A 10,565-nucleotide genomic window follows, 5' to 3' on the forward strand; every position below is an offset into this window, starting at 1 on the left:
TAACTTCTCTCGGAGTGACCGTCGGAGTCGGAGCCGGATACCCATTCACCAACGTGAGCTTGATGTCTTCGTTTTGTGTAGCCCCTTGATGATTTGCCCTTCCTTTCCAAATCCTTACTTCTCTGTGATGTTCTTCATTCATAACGGTCATCTCTACTCCTTCTCTCTCTTGGTGGTGATTCTTCTCTCCTACTCCTTCTTTTGGGAGAATCTTCTCTTCTTTTGTAGGGAGTCATACATTCATTGGAATAGTGTCCGGGTCTTCCACAATTATAGCAATTGCGCTCATGACTAGAAGATCTTTTGTCATTGTAGGATCTTGACTTGGAACTTATTTCCTTGCTTCTATTCTTGTAGAACTTGTTGAACATCTTCACCATTAGACTCAATTCTTCATTGAAGTTTTGTTTCTCACTTGATGATGTGGGAGCATCACATGAGGCTTTGTAAGCACCACTTGACTTGTTGTGAAGCTCTTCCTTATCCTTGAGTGACATCTCATGAGCAACAATCCTTCCAATGACTTCCATTAGCTTGAGATCTTTGTAATTGGGCATCATTTGGATCAATGTGCACACGGTATCATATTTTCCATCCAAGGCTCTTAGGATCTTCTTGATGATGAATCTATCGGTCATCTCTTCACTTCCTAAGCCGGCAATCTCATTTGTGATGAGAGCAAGCCTAGAGTACATCTCAGCGACACCTTCGCCATCCTTCATTTTGAACTTGTCAAGTTGACTTTGAAGCACATCCAATTTGGATTCCTTGACGGAGTCGGTACCTTCGTGCATATCAATCAAAGTATCCCAAATTTCCTTTGCATTCTCAAGATGGCTGATTTTGTTGAATTCTTCAGGGCACAATCCGTTGAAGAGAATATCACAAGCTTGAGCATTGTATTGCAGCATCTTCAACTCTTCCACTCTAGCCTCATAGTTCGGTTCTCTCCCATCAAAGAATTCACCTTGCAAGCCAATACACACAATAGCCCAAACGGCGGGGTTATGTCCAAGAATATGCATTTTCATCTTATGCTTCCAACTAGCAAAATTAGTACCATCAAAGTAAGGACCTCTACGGTGCTAATTTCCCTCACTAGACGCCATACTCTCCTAGGTTGTGAAACCAAGGCTATGATCACCAAAGCTATGGAAATCAAGGCAAATGGAGACCAAAGCTCTGATACCACTTGTAGGATCGAAAGTATGTCTAGAGGGGGGTGATTAGACTACTTGACCAAATAAAAATCTAGCATTTTCCCAATTTTAAGTCTTGGCAGATTTTAGCAACTTAGCACAAACAAGTAATCAACCTACACATGCAATTCTAAGAGTATAGCAGCGGAATGTAAAACAATTGCATATGAAGGTAAAGGGAGGAGTTTGGAGGGAGCAAACGCAATGTAGGCATGGAGATTTTTGGCATGGTTCCGATAGGTGGTGCTATCATACATCCATGTTGATGGAGACTTCAACCCACGAAGGGTAACGATTGCGCGAGTCCACGGAGGGCTCCACCCACAAAGGGTCCACGAATAAGCAACCTTGTCTATCCCACCATGGCCATCGCCCACGAAGGACTTGCCTCACTAGGGTAGATCTTCACGAAGTAGGCGATCTCCTTGCCCGTACAAACTCCTTGGTTCAACTCCACAATCTTGACGGAGGCTCCCAAGTGACACCTAACCAATCTAGGAGAACCACTCTCCAAAAGGTAATAGATGGTGTGTTGATGATAAACTCCTTGCTCTTGTGCTTCAAATGATAGTCTCCTCAACAGTCAACTCTCTCTCATAGGATTTGATTTGGTAGAAGGATGATTTGAGTGGAAAGCAACTTTAGGAAGGCTAGAGATCAAGATTTATGTGGTTGGATTGGAATGTCTTGACCTCAACACAAGTGTAGGTGGTTCTCTCTCAGAAAATGTATGTTGGAAGTGTAGGCATGTTCTGATGGCTCTCTCCACGAATGAAGAGTGGGTGGAGGGGTATATATAGCCTCCACACAAAATCTAACCATTACACACAAATCACCAAACTCGGTGGGACTGAATCATATAACTCGGTCAGACCGGTTTAGTTCAAAATGTGAATGTTAGGATTTTCAGTGGGACCAATATGTCAACTCGGTGGGACCGATTCCATTAGGGTTAGGACATAATGTAATCTCGGTGAGACCGATTACACAAACTCGGTGGAACCGATTTTGGTAATAGGAAAATAGAGAGTTGGTCAGGCAAACTCGGTGGGACCGATTCGCTCATCTCGGTTAGACCGAAACGTTACGAAGGGGAAACAGAGAGTTTGCATTGCAGTCTCGGTGGGACTGATCGCTCATCTCGGTTGGACCGAAACGTTACGAAGGGAAACAAAGATATTGCAATCCCATCTCGGTGAGACCGAGATCCCTATCTGTGAGACCGAAGTGACTAGGGCTTCTGGCAGTAGCTATGTCAAGTGAACTCGATGGCCCCGGATAGAAGATTTCGGTGGGGCCGAGTTTGACTTTTGGTTTGGGACATATGTGGATATGAGAAAGTAGTTGAGGGTTTTTGGAGCATATCACTAAGCATTTTGAGCAAGCAACTCATTACGCAACACCTCACCCCCTTTTAATAGTATTGGCTTTTCCTATGGACTTAATGTGATCTTGGATCACTAAAAGTAAAATGTAGAGTCTTGTTCTTTGAGCTTGAGCCAATCTTTTATCCTTAGAATTTTGAGGGGTCCACTTTCTAATCCATGCCATGCCAATCATTGAGCTTTTCCTGAAATATTTATCTTCAAGTAGCAATAGCTCAATGAGTTATATGTTGTTAGGAATTACCAAAACCACCCAGGGATAGTTGCACTTTCAAAACCCCATCTTTTTATCCTCGATGGCAACAATACAATACGTGCCTTGCTGCCCCTGCTGTCACTGGGAAAGGACACCGTAAGATTGAACCCAAAGCTAAGCACTTCTCCCATTGCAAGAAAGATCAATCTAGTAGGCCAAACCAAACTGATAATTCAAAGAGACTTGCAAAGATATTAAATCATGCATAAAAGAATTCAGATAAGAATCAAATATTGTTCATAGATAATCTTGATCATAAACCCACAATTCATCGGATCTCGACAAACACACCGCAAAAATAATTACATCGAATAGATCTCCAAGAGAATCGAGGAGAACTTTGTATTGAGATCCAAAGAGAGAGAAGAATCCATCTAGCTAATAACTATAGACCCGAAGGTCTGTGGTAAACTACTGACACATCATCGGAGAGGCTATGGTGTTGATGTAGAAGCCCTCCGTGATCGATTCCCCCTCCGGCGGAGCGCTGGAAAAGGCCCCAAGATGGGATCTCATGGGTACATAAGGTTACGGCGGTGGAAATGGGGTTTCGTGGTGCTCCTGGATATTTTCAGGGTATATGGGTATATATAGGAGGAAGAAGTAGGTCGATGGAGCTGCGAGGGGCCCACGAGGGTGGGTGGCGCGCCCACCCCCCTGGGCGCGCCCTCCTGCCTCGTGGCCTCCTCGCTTCTTTCTTGACATCCACTCCAAGTCTCCTGGATCACGTTTGTTCCAAAAATAACTCTCCCAAAGGTTTTGTTCCGTTTGGTATTCCTTTTCTACGAAACACTGAAATAGGCAAAAAAAACAGCAATTTGCACTGGGCCTTCGGTTAGTACATTAGTCCCAAAAATAATATAAAAAGGTATATTAAAGCCCAGTAAACATCCAAAACAGATAATATAATAGCATGGAACAATCAAAAATTATAGATACGTTGGAGACGTATCAAGCATCCCCAAGCTTCATTCCTGCTCGTCCTCGAGTAGGTAAATGATAAAAACAGAATTTTTGATGTGGAATGCTACCTAGAATAATTCTCAATGTAATTTTCTTTATTGTGGCATGAATGTTTAGATATGAAAGATTCAAGACAAAAGTTTAATATTGACATAAAAATAATAATATTTCAAACATACTAACAAAGCAATCGTGCCTTCTCAAAATAACATGGCCAAAGAAAGGTATCCCTAAAAAATCATATAGTCTGGCTATGCTCTATATTCATCACACAAAGTATTTAATCATGCACAACCCCGATGACAAGCCAAGCAATTGTTTCATACTTTTGACGTTCTCAAACTTTTTCAATCTTCACGCAATACATGAGCGTGAGCCATGGATATAGCACTATAGGTGGAATAGAATGGTGGTTGTGGAGAAGAAAAAAAAGGAGAAGATAGTCTCACATCAACTAGGCGTATCAGCGGGCTATGGAGATGCCCATCAATAGATATCAATGTGAGTGAGTATGGATTGCCATGCAACAGATGCACTAGAGCTATAAGTGTATGAAAACTCAACAAAAGAAACTAAGTGGGTGTGCATCCAACTCGCTTGCTCACGAAGACCTAGGGAATTTTGAGGAAGCCCATCATTGGAATATACAAGCCAAGTTCTATAATGTAAAATTCCCACTAGTATATGAAAGTGACAACATAGGAGACTCCCTATCATGAATATCATGGTGCTACTTTGAAGCACAAGTGTGGTAAAAGGATAGTAACATTGTCCCTTCTCTCTTTTTCATTTTTTTCTCTTTTTTTATTTGGGCCTTTTCTCTTTTTTTATGGCCTCTTTTTTCTCTCTTTTTTTTATTTTTCGTCTGGAGTCTCATCCCGGCTTGTGGGGGAATCATAGTCTCCATCATCCTTTCCTCACTTGGGACAATGCTCTAATAATGATGATCATCACACTTTTATTTACTTACAACTCAAAAATTACAACTTGATACTAGAACAAAATATGACTCTATGTGAATGCCTCCGGTGGTGTACCGGGATATGCGATGAATCAAGAGTGGCATGTATGAAAGAATTATAAAGGTGGCTTTGCCACAAATACGATGTCAACTACATGATCATGCAAAGCAATATGACAATGATGAAATGTGTCATAACAAACGGAATGGTGGTAAGTTGCATGGCAATATATCTCAGAATGGCTATGGAAATGCCATAATAGTTAGGTATGGTGGCTGTTTTGAGGAAGGTATATGGTGGGTGTATGGTACCGGCGAAAGTTGTGCGGTACTAGAGAGGCTAGCAATGGTGGAAGGTTGAGAGTGCGTATAATCCATGGACTCAACATTAGTCATAAAGAACTCACATACTTATTGCAAAAAATTATTATTTATCGAAACAAAGTACTACGCGCATGCTCCTAGGGGGATAGATTGGTAGGAAAAGACCATCGCTCGTCCCCGACTGCCACTCATAAGGAAGACAATCAATAAATAAATCATGCTCCGACATCATCACATAACGGTTCACCATACATGCATGCTACGGGAATCACAAACTTTAACACAAGTATCTTTCAAATTCACAACTACTCAACTAGCATGACTCTAATATCACCATCTTCATATCTCAACACAATCATCAAGTATCAAATTCTCATAGTATTCAATGCACTTTTTATGATAGTTTTTATTATACCCATCTTGGATGCATATCATATTAGGACTAATTTTATAACCAAAGCAAATTACCATGCTGTTCTATAAGACTCTCAAAATAATATAAGTGAAGCATGAGATATCAATAATTTCTATAAATTAAAACTACCACTGTGCTCTTAAAAACGTATAAGTGAAGCACTAGAGCAAAATTATCTAGCTCAAAAGATATAAGTGAAGCTCATAGAGTATTCTAATAAATTCCGATTCATGTGTGTCACTCCAAAAGGTGTGTACAGAAAGGATGATTGTGGTAAGCTAAAAAGCAAAGACTCAAATCATACAAGACGCTCCAAGCAAAACACATATCATGTGGTGAATAAAAATATAGCATCAAGTAAAGTTACCGATGGACGGAGACGAAAGAGGGGATGCCTTACGGGGCATCCCCAAGCTTATGCTTTTGGTTGTCCTTGAATTTTACCTTGAGGTGCCTTGGGCATCCCCAATCTTAGGCTCTTGCCACTCCTTGTTCCAAAATCCATCAAATCTTTACCCAAAACTTGAAAACTTCACAACACAAAACTCAACAGAAAATCTCATGAGCTCCGTTAGTATAAGAAAACAAACCACCACTTCAAGGTACTGTAATGAACTCATTCTTTATTTATATTGGTGTTATACCTACTGTATTCCAACTTCTCTATGGTTCATCCCCCCCGATACTAGCCATAGATTCATCAAAATAAGCAAACAACACACGAAAAACAGAATCTATCAAAAACAGAACAGTCTGTAGTAATATGTAGGTTTAGAATACTTATGAAACCCAAAGAAATCTGAAATAAATTGGTGGACGTGATTAATTTGTCTGTTAATCATCTCCAAAAAGAATCAACCTAATCACTCTCTCCAGTAAAAAATGGCAGCTAATCTCGTGAGCGCTAAAGTTTCTGTTTTTTACAGCAAGATCACAAAGACTTCCCCCAAGTCTTCCCACAGGTTCTACTTGGCACAAACACTAATTAAAAACATAAAACCACATCTAAACATAATCTAGATGAATTATTTATTACTAAACAGGAACAAAAAGCAAGAAACAAAAATAAAATTGGGTTGCCTCCCAACAAGCGCTATCGTTTAACGCCCCTAGCTAGGCATAATGATTTCAATGATGCTCACATGAAATACAAGAATTGAAGCACAAAGAGAGCATCCTAAAACACGTGACAAACACATCTAAGTATAACATACTTCCTATGGATAGGCATCTTATAGGCAGACAAATTATCATAGCAAGCAAAAACTAGCATATGCAAGGAAGCGGAAAGAAACAGTAGCAATCTCAAGATAACGAGAGGTGATTTAGTAACATGAAAATTTCTACAATCATATTTTCCTCTCTCATAATAATTACATGTGGGGTCATAAGAAGATTCAAAAAAATAGATATCACATAAAATATTTTCAACATGATCCACATGCATGCAAAGTTGACACTCTTCCAAAATAGTGGGATTAACATTAACTAAAGTCATGGCCTCTCCAAACCCACTTTTATCGAAAATTGCATAAGATTGAACATTCTCCAAATACGTGGGATCTAAATTTGACACTCTTCCAAACCCACTTTCAATATTGCAAACATTATTATCAATCTTATATTCATCATGGGGCTTAAATAAATTTTCAAGATCATAAGAAGAATCACCCCAATCATGATCATTGCAACAAGTAGAGGACATAGCAAAACTAGCATCCCCAAGCTTAGGGTTTTGCATATTATTAGCACAATTTACATCAATAGAATTTATAATAAAATCATTGCAATCATGCTTTTTATTCAAAGATCTATCGTGAATCACTTTATAAAGCACTTCATCACAATTTTCAGATTCACGGATTTCAAGCAAAACTCCATAAAGATAATCTAGTGCACTCAACTCACTAGGAATTGGTTCATCATAATTGGATCTCTTAAAAAGATTAGCAAGAGGATGAGGATCCATAACAACAGATATTTAGCAAGCGAAGATGCAAGCTAATAGAAGGCACATGGTAACTCGAGCAAACAGAAGGACGAACAGAAGAGGGCGAATAAAACGGCAAAGGTGAAGTGGGGGAGAGGAAAACGAGAGGCAAATGGCAAATAATGTAATGCGAGGGATAAGAGTTTGTGATGGGTACTTGGTATGTCTTGACTTGTGCGTAGATCTCCCCGGCAACGGCGCCAGAAATGGTACTTGCTGGGAGATCGAATCTTGACTTGACTTGGTGCAACCTCCCCGGCAACGGCGCCAGAAATCCTTCTTGCTACCTCTTGAGCATGCGTTGGTTTTTCCTTGAAGAGGAAAGGGTGGTGCAACAAAGTAGCGTACGTATTTCCCTCAGTTTTTGAGAACCAAGGTATCAATCCAGTAGGAGATTACTCGCAAGTCCCTCGTACCTGCACAAACAAACAAGAACCTTGCAACCAATGCGATAAAGGGGTTGTCAATCCCTTCACGGTCACTTACGAAAGTGAGATCTGATAGAGATAATAAGATAAATATTTTTGGTATTTTTGTTGTGTAGATTGGAAAATAAAGATTGCAAAATAAACGGCGACGGAAATGGCTAGTTGACGGGAGATTAATATGATGGAGAATAGACCCGGGGGCCATAGGTTTCTCTCAAGATAGCAAATTCTACGGTGGGTGAACAAATGACTATCGAGCAATTGATAGAAAAGTGCATAGTTATGAGAATATCTAGGCATGATCATGTATATAGGCATCACGTCCGCGACAAGTAGACCGAAACGATTCTGCATCTACTACCATTACTCCAAACATCGAACGCTATCCAGCATGCATCTAGAGTATTAAGTTCATAAGAACAGAGTAAGGCATTAGGCAAGATGACATGATGTAGAGGTATAAACTCAAACAATATGATATAAACCCCATATTTTATCCTCGATGGAAACAATACAATGCGTGCCTTGCTGCCCCTGCTGTCATTGGGAAAGGACACCGCAAGATTGAACCCAAAGCTAAGCACTTCTCCCATTGCAAGAAAGATCAATCTAGTAGGCCAAACCAAACTGATAATTCAAAGAGACTTGCAAAGATATTAAATCATGCATAAAAGAATTCAGAGAAGAATCAAATATTGTTCATAGATAATCTTGATCATAAACCCACAATTCATCAGATCTTGAAAAACACACCGCAAAAAGAATTACATCGAATAGATCTCCAAGAGAACCGAGGAGAACTTTGTATTGAGATCCAAAGAGAGAGAAGCCATCTAGCTAATAACTATGGACCCGAAGGTCTGTGGTAAACTACTCACACATCATCGGAGAGGCTATGGTGTTGATGTAGAAGCCCTCCGTGATCGATTCCCCCTCCGGTGGAGCGCCGGAAAAGGCCCCAAGATTGGATCTCACGGGTACAGAAGGTTGCGGCGGTGGAAATAGGGTTTCGTGGTGCTCCTAGATGTTTTCGGGGTATATGGGTATATATAGGAGGAAGAAGTAGGTCGGTGGAGCTGTGAGGGGCCCACGAGGGTGGGGGGCGCGCCCTCCTGCCTTGTGGCCTCCTCACTTCTTTCTTGACGTCCACTCCAAGTCTCCTGGATCACGTTTGTTCCAAAAATAACTCTCCCTAAGGTTTTATTCCGTTTGGTATTCCTTTGTGTGAAACACTGAAATAGGCGAAAAAACATCGATTTGCACTGGGCCTTCGGTTAGTAGGTTAGTCCCAAAAATAATATAAAAAGGTATATTAAAGCGCATTAAACATCCAAAACAGATAATATAATAGCATGGAACAATCAAAAATTATAGATACATTGGAAACGTATCAATGCCATATGTGCATGGTTGGAGAAATGAGGACTAATTTTAAGGATGCTTTGAAGACAACTGAACCACTTCCATTGCCAAAGGTTACTACTCCTTCTGAAATACTTGCTGCACTTGAGTTGATACCAAAGTTGGCAGAAGCAGACATGTTGTGCTCTTATGGAAAGTTGATTCTTAATGAGCGCTTGTTTGAAGCTCTAATGGAGCTGCCATGCACATGAGGAAGGCTTAGCTGCTATTATTGGCTTGAAGTTATGCAAGTTATGCTTTCCTGTTTGTCTTGTTAAACTTGTCCCTATCTGAACTATTTGGTTTGTTACATTTGAAACCATGTAATGTTCAACTTCAAATTATTTGAACAATTGTGTTGTTACATTTAGAACTATGCACCGTTGAGAATTTGGGACACCTATTTAGACTATATGTATTGCACTTTGTTGGTGTGAAATTATTATTTTTTCAATATTATATGATGTCATCCTTGATTTCTAGAACAACTGATGATTTTTTACTACATAATCATCCAATTATAGTCATACAACTACTGTTTTAATGCATATACTAATGCTACTATGCAATTCCGTAGTTGTACATCCAAATACAATTCTGTATTGAAACCTCATGACAATTCCGTGAGTGTCGGAGTAAATAGTCATGGGTAGCCTGGCCGGCTTCCCCTGGCCCTTCTGAAAAAACTACGAGCCCGCCTGGCTCTCAAGAATCCAAGACATGGGGCCGACTTCCCCATGTTGGCTGCCACCCAGGCCGGCTTTCGGAAGGCGGTCTGACTTTAGCCCTCATGAGAAGACCGACTCCAAGAAGCCGGCCATGAGAAGGCCGACTCCAAGAAGCCGGCTCCCATAAAGCGGTCGAGACCGTACCCACAAAAGTTTGCACCCACCTAACGGCGGGGCGACGGGGCGTGGCTACAGTGAAGCCTGCCGCCCCCGAATCCCGGAGCACGCCTGGCATAGTGCGCCGTATGGGTAGGCATGACCCGTCCGGCGCGGCACTGTTGCCATGTTTGACCCTGGCATCACCCACGACGGGCCGCCAGCGTGGCCCGCAGACGGTGGGCCCCATTGAGCAGAGAGACGCCCGAAGGCGGCCACGCCTCCAGACCAGTCGGCCCAAGACAGAGCCGGCTCCCCGCCAGCCGGCTTGCCGCCTCCCTCGAAGAAGACGCCCCATTAAGGAGACAAGACGCGGTAAGGCTACAGCGATCGCCTGACAGGCGGCGGTACTGTAGCCG

Source organism: Triticum urartu, chromosome 2 (genome assembly GCF_003073215.2).
Source record: "Triticum urartu cultivar G1812 chromosome 2, Tu2.1, whole genome shotgun sequence".
NCBI classification, from domain to species: Eukaryota; Viridiplantae; Streptophyta; class Magnoliopsida; order Poales; family Poaceae; genus Triticum; species Triticum urartu.